Raw genomic sequence first — 15,682 nt, 5'->3', positions numbered from 1 at the left:
GGACATCATGTTCAGAGTTTTTAGAGGCAACAAATTCATTCCGAGGGGAGATTTGGAGAGATCAACAAAGACAACACCCTCCAAGAAGAAGACACCCATAGCACCCCCTTCAAGTCTACCAACTTCATCAACTGCTTTACCATTTTTTCGACCCCTTCTGGATCTATTCCGAGACATCTTGCACGATATCTACCATATGGACCATTTAGAGCACAAACATTTTGAGTGGATAGCGGCAAAGCTAGAAGGAAGAGACCCCGGCCCGATTCCTAGAGCTTCATCCGAGCTAACTGGGGAGGAGCATGAGGCAGTTGACCATCCCACTCTTGAGTCCACCAGCTGAAGGTGGCCCCTCTTCATCCTCCCGGATCGTGAGCATGCACGGAGGACCGTGCACAAATTAAGTGTGGGGAGGATCGATGACTTCAATGGGAGTAAAAGTTTCTCTTTTAAAGACACTTTTCAATGTTTCTTGTAGTACTTTTTCTTCATTTTGAGTAGTTTTTCTATTGCATCTTGTTTAGTTTGCTGTAAATATTTCTTTATCATTTATGGATATTTAGTAGTTAATATTTGCATATTGCATGATATAATGAATAAGTTGGTGAAACACCAAGGAATTTCCATGAAACCTTTTTAGGCCATACCATTGATTAGATTGAAGAAAAATTGTATTTACCAACTTGATTGGAGTATTTTGTTTGTATAACATGAAAAAGAGCTAGAACAACATGCCTTGGGAGATTTGAGCTTTAATAGATGGTTGCACTTTTCAACCATAATATTGTTCTTGTGTGTGATTATACTCCTTTTTTATTGTGATCATTGATTTGCATGATTCTTTATGTCCTGTATTTGTGTTTGGATGCATTTAGCATGATTCTATATGGCCAACCCTTACATTCACCTTTGTGAACCCCTTTGAGCTTATGAATCCCCTTTTGTTCTAATAATAGCACATTACTCCCCTTAAGCGGAAAACCATTGATGTCCCTGAATTACTCTTTGATTAGCTTGGGTGGATTAGTATTTAAATTCTAAGTGTGGGGGAAATTTTAGGAAACATTGGTGATAAAGGCATGAACTCTTTGTGAAAAACTCTTTGGGCAATTAGGTAATGCTCACGCATTTCATTAATTAAAACATATGCATTCATGGTTCAATTTAAAATAAAAAAAACTTGTACATAGCAAAGTATAAAATAAAAAGAGTAAATAAAGGATGCATATGCCATGTTTGAAAAGAAAATGCATGAGTGAATGTGAGATAGAAAAAAAGAAAATGGGTAGAGAGGTTGTATTGTTATGTGCACATAGGTGATGTAGGATTAGGTGGATACTCAAGCTAATCAAGGAACTAATTCTTTAAGTCCACTTGACCATAATTCATCCTACCTAGACCCTAGCCCCATTACATCCCTCTGAAGACCTCGTGATACTTGCCATTCATGCATTAAATACTAGTTGATTGTTAGATGACTTGTAAATCTTTAAAAGCATGAAAAAAGGAGAGTTGAGTGGTTAAACCCTAAACACTGAGCGAATCGAGTGGATACACATCCGGTGAGGGGTTCGATTGCTCAATTCTATGTTCTTACGCCTCATATTGTATCCTTTTGCAAGTTGTTTAATTGGATAGTTTTGATAACTTCAATTCAATTCTTTGGACATTGATCTTAATGCATGAACTCGTTGTATTGGCCCTAATGTTTTTCTTGTGATGGATTGGAATTTCATGGTTTATTTCTACCAACTCTCATCGTAGTACACATAGCGATTAGTCTTAGGATAGTTGCATGCATTTAAGTAGTATATAGCATAAGTCATTCTCCCTTTCATCTATCTCCTTTGTGTGTGTTTAGTATGAGAACATGCTAGTTATTAAGTGTGGGGAAATTGATGAATCCATATTTGATGATGACTTTTGGTTAGAATTGAATGGATTTTCATCACATAAGCTCACACTTATTCCTTTGAATAGCATGCTTTTGAACTTTCCTTGCAAATGGCGCTTAATTATGAAAATATGCTCTTTTATGCCTAATTGAATCTATTTTATTCCATTCGCCTTCCATTCAATGCCTTGATATTGTTTGTGAGTGATTCCAGGTGTATAAGGTAGGAATGGATTGGAGAAATTAGAAGAAGAGCATGCAAAGTGGAGGAAACAAGAAGAATAAAAGGAGATGAGTGAAGAACTGAGGATTGATGGTTTAGAGGTTATAATAAACTCTCGTTGTAAGTATAGTTACTAAACCAAGCAATCAACCTTTCTTACAAACGTTTTGGTTGTCACAAGTAACAAACCCCTTTAAAATTGATAACCGAGTATTTAAACCTCGGGTCGTCTTCTCAAGGAATTGCAGGGAAGTATGTTCTTATTATTGGTTATGGAGATTGTAAATTTGTGGTTTTAAGAAGTAAGGTGGGAATATGTTATATGACAAGTAAAATAAAATAATACTAATAAAATCTCTTGGCAAGATATGAAGAACTGGAAGTCCTATCCTTATCAATTGTGATGAGAATTGGATTTTAATCCCAGTTTGTTAACCTTTACTAAACAAAGGAAAGTTAAGTGGACTGATTAGCTTGATTCTCAAGTCCTAGTCAACTCTTGTGGAGAGACTAGCTTTAGAGCAATCCTAGTACAATCAGAATCTGCCAATTTCAACCACTGTTTTATTTGACAGCTCAAGTGTTACCAATTACTTGACCCAAGCCAAAAAGGAAAAATCCAAATTATTTATATAGATAAAAGAAAGCAATCATAAGTCTGAAATACCTCAAAATATATTAAATAGAAAATCAATCTAAACATAGAGAGTCATAAACAAAAATGAGAAAAGAAATAAAAGAACATTGAACCTGAATTGAGAGTCACTCCTAAAACTAAGAGAAGTCCTAAATCCTAATCCTAAGAGAGAGGAGAGAACCTCTCTCTTTAAAAACTACATCTACTTCTAAAATTGTGAATATGAAAGCCCCTAAGAATGGATGCATTCCCCCACTTTATAGCCTTTAATCTGTGTTTTTTGGGCCGCAAACTGGGTCAGAAATAGCCCAGAATTCGCTGGTCTCAAATTCAACCATGCTGGATTTCTGTCACTGCGACACGGCCGCATGGATCACGCGGTCGCGTCATCTAGCATTAGGGAAACTATAGCATATTATATATCAAGTCGAAGCCCCAGACGTTAGCTTTCCAACGCAACTGAAACCGAGTCGTTTGGACCTCTGTAGCTAAAGTTATAGACGTTTGAGTGCGAAGAGGTCAGGCTGGACAGCTTAGCAACTTCTTCATCTTCTTGTATTCCTTCCACTTTTGCATGCTTCCTTTCCATCCTCCAAGTCATTCCTGCCCTATAATATCTGAAAACACTTAACACACATATCAAGGTATCTAATGGTGATAAGAGAGGATTAATAATAAGCAAATATAAGATCAAAGAAGCATGTTTTCAATCAAAGCACATAATTAGGAAGGCAAATGTAAAACCATGCAAATAGTATGAATAAGTGGATAAAGAGTTGATAAAAACCACTCAAATGAGCACAAGATAAACCATGAAATAGAGGTTTATCAACCTCCCCACACTTAAACATTAGCATGTCCTCATGCTAAGCACAAAAGAAACTATAAAGATGAAGAGGAATGATAGAGAGTATGCAATGCAACCTATGAATGTAACTACATGCTAAGATGTTTCTACCTACTTGGTTAAAAATAAAAAAATCTTTCAAGAACAAATATGAACTGGATTTCACTAATTCAAATCATAAAAATGAAGCACAAATAGACATGTAGAAGAAAATAGCTTATGAAAGTAGGGAACAAGGAATTGAGCATCGAACCCTTACTGGTAGTGTATACACTCTAATCACTCAGGTGTTTAAGGTTCGATCTCTCAATTCTCTACTAACCTTGCTTTCTAAGGCTTGCTCTTCATCTAACAATCAACATAAATTTAATGCACAGATATACATATCAAGAGGTCTTTTAAGGGTTGTAATGGGGTTAGGGTGAAGGTAGGATTGTATTTAGTCAAGTGGACTAAAATCTGAATCTTTAATTAACTTAAATTTTCCACCTAACTTTAGACAATCCATGTAATCACAATACAAATTCTAACTATCCATCAACCATGTTTTCCACATTATTCATGCATTCTAATTCTAAGTACCGTACATATGCATTGCTTTCACCACTTACTTTGGGGCATTTTGTCCCCTTTCTCTTATTTGCACTTTTTCTTTTCTTTTTTTCTCTCTTTTTTTATATATATATTTTTTTCTTTTTCTTTTGTTTTTCTCAATGCATATGATTAATTTTTGAATGCATGAATATGTCCTAAACATTTCTTTCACATTTTTAGGAAATTCTAACATACTCATTTCTCAAACAAAATATTTCCAAACCCAATTTCCCACACTTAAATCATAAGCACTCTCACTAGTCTAAGCTAACTAAGGATTCAAATTAAGGACATTATTGTTTTCTGCTTAGAGTTAATAATGTGCTAAAGTAAAGAACAAAGGGGTAAAACAGACTCAAATTGGTTTGCAAAGGATAATGAAAGGTAAGGCCATATGGGTATGTAAGCTCAGTGAAACAAAGGCCTTAATCATGTAAGTGTATGCATACATCAAATTATGGAAATATAGAATTAAGCAAGACAAAGATCACAATTTTAGAGAGAAAAATACACACTAAAACAAAATTTTTGGTTGATAAAATGCAACCAATTCAAATAGGCTCAAAAATCTCACAGGTTTTGTGTGTTCAAGCTATAAACCATGTTCCAGTATAATATCTCTTCAAACAAGTGTAACATTAAATTTTATTGAAATTAGTGAAATTCTCTAAAAAATTTCTTTGAAAAAGAAAATATTACTTCAACCAAGTGGTAAAATATGCAAAAAAATTAAACAAATATGCAATCAAACATGCAAATGCAACAATGAATAAGGAAAATAAATCATTGGTGTTGAGATAGAGGAGTAACTAACCCATGGAGATCGGTATCGATCTCCCCACACTTAAAGATTACACCGTCCTCGGTGCATGCTGAGATTTGCAAGTGGACGGGGGTTGTGGTTCCTCAGCTGGGGCTTTTTTTGTTTCTTTCCTTGCCGGTAGTTTGGGAGTAGCTTTCTCTTTACCCTTCTTGGTGGCCATCCTGAAAAGGGAAAAAGAAAGTGACTTTTTAAAGCTAAGGGTTAGAGCAAGGAAGAGAGAGGGAAAGGTGGTAATCAATGCACATTAAGATATACTGACATTATCACATGCTCGCGAGTACATGTGAAAAGTCATCAATGGAAAGTAGTTAGTGCATATGATGACAAGTGAATGCAAGGTGTTTATTGGCATGCTGGCAAAGGCATGAGTAGCATAGATCAAGTATTCAATGTCCAACTTAGATTACCAAGTCTTTCAAACTATCAACATGTTTGTAATAACAATTATATTTAATCAATAAAACATGAAAGGGGTTTTGTGAAAAACAAGCATTTATAATAGTAGATTAAAAGAAATCTTAAAAATAGTGCACAATGCCATACGGGCATTTTCACAAACACATAGCGTGCATGGTAAATAAGCTATTTAAAAGTATTAAATTGAACATGCAAGCAACCCTTTAAAAAGTAATATATAATTGTCAAACCATTTTAATAATCCAAAAATATATAAAAATAATGACTCAAATAAATTTCTAACACCAATGAAAATAATGCAATGAATGAAAGTATGCAAATAAATTAAATAAAATAGAATGAGAGGGAAAAAAGCATGAGAAGAAGAAAAAGAAAGTGAGAAAGGAGAGAGAAGGAAGAAATTAGGATTAGAAAAGAAAAGATAAGAAAATTGGCACTAATCTGGATAGGTATGCGATGCTGGCGACGCGGTCGCGTGGGTGACGCAGCCGCGTGGTGCGCGATAAGGTTGGGTGACGCAGACGCGTGGGGTACGCGATCGCGTGACTTGATTTGTGCTAGTGGCACGAGTGCAGCCTCTCGGTCGCACAACTCTCTGTTCAAAACTCAGTATTGCCAAAATCCAGGGTGACGCGGTCGCGTGGTCGACGTGATCGCGCGGGTGGCCTTATTTCCAATATGACGCGGACGCGTGGGTGACGCATTCGCGTGGCAAGGCTTGTGCTACTAGCACGGCTCCAGCCCAACTCCAGTTCAACTTTCTGCCATACACCCTTTTTGTGCCGATTTCAGGTCACGCGGCCGCGTGGGTGACGCGGTCGCTTGGGAGGCCATTATTCCCATATGACACGGTCGCGTCAGCGACGCGGTCGCGTGGGGTGATTTATGCCATTGGCACGCCTCCAGCGCTGCTCCTGCGAAACTCTCTGTTCCTATTAATATTGTCTCCCATCTCCTTGCGACGCGGACGCGTCGCTGATGCGATCGCGTCTTGCGCTCGCTTTTCTTTTTTTTTTTGGTCTGAAAAGCTGCAGAATGCAGTGTTAATATGAATGTGATGCAAAACTCCTAGTTCAATAAAATAAAATAAAACTTGAAAGAAAATAAAACTAAATAAAAAATGATAAAGGAACGATCATATCATGGTGGGTTGTCTCCCACCTAGCACTTTTAGTTAGAGTCCTTAAGTTGGACATTTGATGAGCTTCCTGTTATGGTGGCTTATGCTTGTATTCATCCAGGAATCTCCACCAATGTTTGTATCTCCAGTAACCTCCGGGGTCCCAAACTTGGCGCAGAAAGCCTTCAAGTAAGTTAAAGCAAGTGACCAGGCCCCAAGAGTGGTGATTGATAGAATAGATTCCGGGGTCCCAGACCTTGCCTTTGCACCCGTCTTTTGGTTGAGCAATATTGTTCCATCCGGGTGGCAAGCAGTCTGAATTCTCACGTAAGCGGCCAAAAACAACTTCCTAGACCCATTCAGTTGAGCTTTAAACCAACCCTTGCATTTAAACTTAAAGCTTCCAACCATGATGAACCTTGCAGGACAATTCTTACCACTGACCATCTTCCTCTTACTCTTAATGCCACAAAGAGTTCTAAGTTGACCATCCGTCTCCAGTAGCCCATATTCAAGTGGGATTAGAAAGCTAAGGGATATGAAATTTACCCACTTGAATGTTGTGAAGGATGATGGCAACTTAGGGGGAGGTATTTTCAATTAAATTGCAAGCTCCACTCCCTTGTGCTCTTCTCTGATAATTACCACCTCTTTGCAAGCATCTTCAATTTCAACCTCTTCCTCTTGGTAGCTCTCTTCCAATTCAATCTCCTCTTCATTGCTTTCCAAGGGCATGGGAGGTTGTGCTTCTTCTTCTTCTTGAATCTCCATCTCTTGATCAACCTCTTCCAAGTCTTCAACTGTGATATGCTTTGGAAGTTGTACACCCTCCTCAGCATCAATTTCAAATGTCTTGAAAGGGGTTCTATGACTGGACTTTCCCATGGAGGTTCTGCATCTCCTAAGTCTTCAACCAACTCTTCTTCTTGAACAATGACAGCTTCTTCTACTTGTTCAAGTACGAATTCATTCTCTGTCTTGTCCACTGGAGTTTCTGGTATCCCCTTCATGCTACGCTCTTTGTTAGACTGTTCACATGGGGCTGTGGCTGATCCTTGTGTATTTGAGTGCCTAGAAACCCATTGAATTACTACTTGCTCCAGTTGTCGAATGGTTGTTTGAAATCGATCCACTGTTTTCTTGAAACGATCCTTTGTCTCTTGATGCACTCGGCTTTCATAAATAGGATCATATTGCTCTTGGATTGATGGATATGGAGATGATGAATATTGAAGTGGTGGTTCTTGGGAGGAATAGGGTTGGAATTGAGGTGGTTCTATATATGGTTCATATGGCTCATAAGGTGGTTGGTATGGTGGTTGAGGGTTAGGGTCATATGGAGGTGAATGGTGGAAAGAGGCTTGTGAGTGTGGTGGTCCAAAGTTATGTTGAGAAAAGTGTTCATAGGCATATGGTGGTGGTGGTTAATAGTCCATTGGAGGTGGTTGTTTCCATGAGGGTTGATCAAATCCTTGTGGCTCCTCCCATCTTTGATTGTTCCAACCTTGATGCCTGCTCTCATTGTAATTTCTTCTTCCTGTAACATTATTGTAACCAGACTCATAGCCAAAGGGGTGAGAGTTCATAGTAGAAAATAAAAATAAAAAAAAAATAAAAACATATTGAAATTAAAAGGTTATTTAAATTTTGAATTTGAAAATTAAATTTTGAAATTTGAATTTTAAATTTTTGAAATTTGAATTTTTTTGAAATTTGAAAATTGACTTTTGAAATAAGATAAGATAAGATAAAAATTATAAATAAAAATCAATAACCTCTTAATTTACGAAAAAGTGAACAAATAAAAATAAAAATAAAAACAGATCAAAAAGCAAATATTTACAATAACTAGTAATAAGGCACACGTTTGTAATTCCCCGGCAACGGCGCCATTTTGAAGAACTGAGGATTGATGGTTTAGAGGTCATAATAAACTCTCGTTGTAAGTATAGTTACTAAACCAAGCAATCAACCTTTCTTACAAACGTTTTGGTTGTCACAAGTAACAAACCCCTTTAAAATTGATAACCGAGTATTTAAACCTCGGGTCGTCTTCTCAAGGAATTGCAGGGAAGTATGTTCTTATTAATGGTTATGGAGATTGTAAATTTGGGGTTTTAAGAAGTAAGGTGGGAATATGTTATATGACAAGTAAAATAAAATAATACTAATAAAATCTCTTGGCAAGATATGAAGAACTGGAAGTCCTATCCTTATCAATTGTGATGAGAATTGGATTTTAATCCCACTTTGTTAACCTTTACTAAACAAAGGAAAGTTAAGTGGACTGATTAGCTTGATTCTCAAGTCCTAGTCAACTCTTGTGGAGAGACTAGCTTTAGAGCAATCCTAGTGCAATCAGAATCTGCCAATTTCAACCACTGTTTTATTTGACAGCTCAAGTGTTACTAATTACTTGACCCAAGCCAAAAAGGAAAAATCCAAATTATTTATATAGATAATAGAAAGCAATCATAAGTCTGAAATACCTCAAAATATATTAAATAGAAAATCAATATAAACATAGAGAGTCATAAACAAAATTGAGAAAAGAAATAAAAGAACATTGAACCTGGATTGAGAGTCACTCCTAAAACTAAGAGAAGTCCTAAATCCTAATTCTAAGAGAGAGGAGAGAACCTCTCTCTCTAAAAACTACATCTACTCCTAAAATTGTGAATATGAAAGCCCCCTATGAATGGATGCATTCTCCCACTTTATAGCCTCTAATCTGTGTTTTTTGGGCCGCAAATTGGGTCAGAAATAGCCCAGAATTCGCTGGTCTCGAATTCAACCACGCTTGATTCCCGTCATTGCGACGCAGCCTTATGGATCACGCGGTCGTGTCGCCTAGCGTCAGGGAAACTATAACGTATTATATATCAAATCGAAGCCCCGGACGTTAGCTTTCTAACGCAACTGGAACCGCATCATTTGGACTTCTGTAGTTAAAGTTATAGCCGTTTGAGTGCGAAGAGGTCAGGTTGGACAGCTTAGCAACTTCTTCATCTTCTTGTATTCCTTCCACTTTTGCATGCTTCCTTTCCATCCTCCAAGTCATTCCTGCCCTATAATATCTGAAAACACTTAACACACATATCAAGGTATCTAATGGTGATAAGAGAGGATTAATAATAAGCAAATATAAGATCAAAGAAGCATGTTTTCAATCAAAGCACATAATTAGGAAGGCAAATGTAAAACCATGCAAATAGTATGAATAAGTGGGTAAAAAGTTGATAAAAACCACTCAAATGAGCACAAGATAAACCATAAAATAGAGGTTTATCAACCTCCCCACACTTAAACATTAGCATGTCCTCATGCTAAGCTCAAGAGAAACTATAAAGATGAAGAGGAATGATAGAGAGTATGCAATGCAACCTATGAATGTAACTACATGCTAAGATGTTTCTACCTACTTGGTTAAAAATAAACAAATCTTTCAAGAACAAATATGAACTGGATTTCACTAATTCAAATCATAAAAATGAAGCACAAATAGACTTGTAGACGAAAATAGCTTATGAAACTAGGGAACAAGGAATTGAGCATCGAACCCTTACTGGTAGTGTATACACTCTAATCACTCAGGTGTTTAAAGTTTGATCTCTCAATTCTCTACTAACCTTGCTTTCTAAGGCTTGCTCTTCATCTAACAATCAACATAAATTTAATGCACAGATATACATATCAAGAGGTCTTTTAAGGGTTGTAATGGGGTTAGGGTGAAGTTAGGATTGTATTTGGTCAAATGGACTAAAATCTGAATCCTTAATTTACTTAAACTTTCCACCTAACTTTAGACAATCCATGTAATCACAATACAAATTCTAACTATCCATCAACCATGTTTTCTACATTATTCATGCATTCTAATTCTAAGTACAGTACATATGCATTGCTTTCACCACTTACTTTGGGGCATTTTGTCCCCTTTCTCTTATTTGCACTTTTTCTTTTCTTTTTCTCTCTCTTTTATATATATATATATATATATATATATATATATATATATATTTTTTTTTTTTTCTTTTTCTTTTATTTTTCTCAATGCATATGATTAATTTATTGAATGCATGAACATGTCCTAAACATTTCTTTCACATTTTTAGGAAATTCTAACATACTCATTTCTCAAACCAAATATTTCCAAACCCAATTTCCCACACTTAAATCATAAGCACTCTCACTAGTCTAAGCTAACTAAGGATTCAAATTAAGGACATTATTGTTTTCTGCTTAGAGTTAATGATGTGCTAAAGTAAAGAATAAAGGGGTAAAATAGGCTCAAATTCGTTTGCAAAGGATAATAAAAGGTAAGGCCATATGGGTTTGTAAGCTCAGTGAAACAAAGGCCTCAATCATGTAAGTGTATGCACACATCAAATCATGGAAATATAGAATTAAGCAAGACAAAGATCACAATTTTAGAGAGAAAAAATACACACTAAAACAAAATTTTTGGTTGATAAAATGCAACCAATTCAAATAGGCTCAAAAATCTCACAGGTTTTGTGTGTTCAAGCTCTAAACCATGTTCCAGTATAATATCTCTTCAAACAAGTGTAACATTAAATTTTATTCAAATTAGTGAAATTCTCTAAAAATTTTTTTTGAAAAAGAAAATATTACTTCAACCAAGTGGTAAAATATGCAAAAAAATTAAACAAATATGCAATCAAACATGCAAATGCAACAATGAATAAGGAAAATAAATCATTGGTGTTGAGATAGAGGAGTAACTAACCCATGGAGATCGGTATCGATCTCCCCACACTTAAAGATTGCACCGTCCTCGGTGCATGCTGAGATTTGCAAGTGGACGGAGGTTGTGGTTCCTCAGCTGGGGCTCTTTTTGTTCCTTTCCTTTCCGGTAGTTTGGGAGTAGCTTTCTCTTTACCCTTCTTGGTGGCCATCCTGAAAAGGGAAAAAGAAAGTGACTTTTTAAAGCTAAGGGTTAGAGCAAGGAAGAGAGAGGGAAAGGTGAAAATTAATGCACATTAAGATATACTGACATTATCACATGCTCACGAGTACATGTGAAAAGTCATCAATGGAAAGTAGCTAGTGCATATGATGACAAGTGAATGCAAGGTGTTTATTGGCATGCTGGTAAAGCCATGAGTAGCATAGATCAAGCATTCAATGTCCAAATTAGATTACCAAGTCTTTCAAACTATCAACATGTTTGTAATAACAATTATATTTAATCAATAAAACATGAAAGGGGTTTTGTGAAAAACAAGTATTTATAATAGTAGATTAAAAGAAATCATAAAAATAGTGCACAATGCCATACGGGCGTTTTCACAAACACATAGCGTGCATAGTAAATAAGCTATTTGAAAGTATTAAATTGAACATGCAAGCAACCCTTTAAAAAGTAATATATAATTGTCAAACCATTTTAATAATCCAAAAATATATAAAAATAATGACTCAAATAAATTTCTAACACCAATGAAAATAATGCAATGAACGAAAGTATGCAAATAAATTAAATAAAATAGAATGAGAGGGAAAAAAGGATGAGAAGAAGAAAAAGAAAGTGAGAAAGGAGAGAGAAGGAAGAAATTAGGATTAGAAAAGAAAAGATAAGAAAATTGGCACTAATCTGGATAGGTTATGCGACGCTGGCGACGCGGTCGCATGGGTGACGCGGTCGCGTGGTGCGCAATAAGGTTGGGTGACGCGGACACGTGGGGCACGCGATCGCGTGACTTGATTTGTGCTAGTGGCACGAGTGCAGCCTCGCGGTCGCACAACTCTCTGTTCAAAACTCAGTATTGCCAAAATCCAGGGTGACGCGGTCGCGTGGTCGACGCGATCGCGCGGGTGGCCTTATTTCCAATATGACGCGGACGCGTGGGTGACGCGTTCGCGTGGTAGGGATTGTGCTACTAGCACGGCTCCAGCCCAACTCCAGCTCAACTTTCTGCCATACACCCTTTTTGCGCCGATTTTAGGTCACGCGGCTGCGTGGGTGACGCGGTCGCTTGGGAGGCCATTATTCCCATTTGACAAGGTCGCGTCAGCGACGCGGTCGCGTGGGGTGATTTATGCCATTGGCACGCCTCCAGCGCTGCTCCTGCGAAACTCTCTGTTCATATTAATATTGTCTCCCATCTCCTTGCGACGCGGACGCGTCGCTGATGCAATCGCGTCGTGTGCTCGCTTTTCTTTTTTTTTTTTGGTCTGAAAAGATGCAGAATGCAGTGTTAATATGAAAGTGATGCAAAACTCCTGGTTCAATAAAATAAAATAAAACTTGAAATCAAATAAAACTAAATAAAAAATGAAAAAGGAACGATCATACCATGGTGGGTTGTCTCCCACCTAGCACTTTTAGTTAGAGTCCTTAAGTTGGACATTTGATGAGCTTCCTGTTATGGTGGCTTATGCTTGTATTCATCCAGGAATCTCCACCAATGTTTGTATCTCCAGTAACCTCCGGGGTCCCAAACTTGGCGCAGAAAGCCTTCAAGTAAGTTAAAGTAAGTGACCAGGCCCCAAGAGTGGTGATTGATAGAATGGATTCCGGGGTCCCAGACCTTGCCTTTGCACTCGTCTTTTGGTTGAGCAATATTGTTCCATCCGGGTGGCAAGCAGTCTGAATTCTCACGTAAGCGGCCAAAAACAACTTCCTAGACCCATTCAGTTGAGCTTTACACCAACCCTTGCATTTAACTTAAAGCTTCCAACCATGATGAACCTTGCAGGACAATTCTTACCACTGACCATCTTCCTCTTACTCTTAATGCCACAAAGAGTTCTAAGTTGACCATCCGTCTCCAGTAGCCTATATTCAAGTGGGATTAGAAAGCTAAGGGATATGAAATTTACCCACTTGAATGTTGTGAAGGATGATGGCAACTTAGGGGGAGGTATTTTCAATTAAATTGCAAGCTCCACTCCCTTGTGCTCTTCTCTGATAATTACCACCTCTTTGCAAGCTTCTTCAATTTCAACCTCTTCCTCTTGGTAGCTCTCTTCCAATTCAATCTCCTCTTCATTACTTTCCAAGGGCATGGGAGGTTGTGCTTTTTCTTCTTCTTGAATCTCCATCTCTTGATCAACCTCTTCCAAGTCTTCAACTGTGATATGCTTTGGAGGTTGTACACCCTCCTCAGCATCAATTTCAAATGTCTTGAAAGGGGTTCTATGACTCGACTTTCCCTTGGAGGTTCTGCATCTCCTAAGTCTTCAACCAACTCTTCTTCTTGAACAATGACAGCTTCTTCTACTTGTTCAAGTACGAATTCATTCTCTGTCTTGTCCACTGGAGTTTCTGGTATCCCCTTCATGCTACGCTCTTCGTTAGACTGTTCACATGGGGCTGTGGCTGATCCATGTATATTTGAGCGCCTAGAAACCCATTGAATTACTACTTGCTCCAGTTGTCGAATGGTTGTTTGAAATCGATCCACTGTTTCCTTGAAACAATCCTTTGTCTCTTGATGCACTCGGCTTTCATAAATAGGATCATATTGCTCTTGGATTGATGGATATGGTGATGATGAATATTGAAGTGGTGGTTCTTGTGAGTAATAGGGTTGGAATTGGGGTGGTTCTATATATGGTTCATATGGCTCATAAGGTGGTTGGTATGGTGGTTGAGGGTTAGGGTCATATGGAGGTGAATGGCGGAAAGAGGCTTGTGAGTGTGGTGGTCCAAAGTTATGTTGAGAAAAGTGTTCATAGGCATATGGTGGTGGTGGTTGATAGTCCATTGGAGGTGGTTGTTTCCATGAGGGTTGATCAAATCCTTGTGGCTCCTCCCATCTTTGATTGTTCCAACCTTGATGCCTGCTCTAATTGTAATTTCTTCTTCCTGTAACATTATTGTAACCAGACTCATAGCCAAAGGGGTGAGAGTTCATAGTAGAAAATAAAAATAAAAAAAAATAAAAACAAATTAAAATTAAAAGGTTATTTAAATTTTGAATTTGAAAATTAAATTTTGAAATTTGAATTTTAAATTTTTGAAATTTGAATTTTTTTGAAATTTGAAATTTGACTTTTGAAATAAGATAAGATAAGATAAAAATTTTAAAATAAAAATCAATAACCTCTTAATTTACAAAAAAGTGAACAAATAAAAATAAAAATAAAAACAGATCAAAAAGCAAATATTTACAATAACCAGTAATAAGGCACACGTTTGCAATTCCCCGGCAACGGCGCCATTTTGAAGAACTAAGGATTGATGGTTTAGAGGTTATAATAAACTCTCGATGTAAGTATAGTTACTAAACCAAGCAATCAACCTTTCTTACAAACGTTTTGGTTGTCACAAGTAACAAATCCCTTTAAAATTGATAACCGAGTATTTAAACCTCGGGTCGTCTTCTCAAGGAATTGCAGGGAAGTATGTTCTTATTATTGGTTATGGAGATTGTAAATTTGTGGTTTTAAGAAGTAAGGTGGGAATATGTTATATGACAAGTAAAATAAAATAATACTAATAAAATCTCTTGGCAAGATATGAAGAATTGGAAGTCATATCCTTATCAATTGTGATGAGAATTGGATTTTAATCCCACTTTGTTAACCTTTACTAAACAAAGGAAAGTTAAGTGGACTGATTAGCTTGATTCTCAAGTCCTAGTCAACTCTTGTGGAGAGACTAGCTTTAGAGCAATCCTAGTGCAATCAGAATCTGCCAATTTCAACCACTGTTTTATTTGACAGCTCAAGTGTTACTAATTACTTGACCCAAGCCAAAAAGGAAAAATCCAAATTATTTATATAGATAAAAGAAAGCAATCATAAATCTGAAATATCTCAAAATATATTAAATAGAAAATTAATCTAAACATAGAGAGTCATAAACAAAAATGAGAAAAGAAATAAAAGAACATTGAACCTGGATTGAGAGTCACTCCTAAAACTAAGAGAAGTCCTAAATCCTAATCCTAAGAGAGAGGAGAGAACCTCTCTCTCTAAAACTACATCTACTCCTAAAATTGTGAATATGAAAGCCCCCTATGAATGGATGCATTCTCCCACTTTATAGCCTCTAATCTGTGTTTTTTGGGCCGCAAATTGGGTCAGAAATAGCCCAGAATTCGCTGGTCTCGAATTCAACCACGCTGGATTCCCATCACTGCGATGCAGCCTTATG

Source organism: Arachis ipaensis, chromosome B5, assembly GCF_059453495.1.
Source record: "Arachis ipaensis isolate K30076 ecotype BB chromosome B5, ASM5945349v1, whole genome shotgun sequence".
Lineage (NCBI taxonomy): Eukaryota > Viridiplantae > Streptophyta > Magnoliopsida > Fabales > Fabaceae > Arachis > Arachis ipaensis.
Note: the sequence above shows the minus strand (reverse complement) of the source record.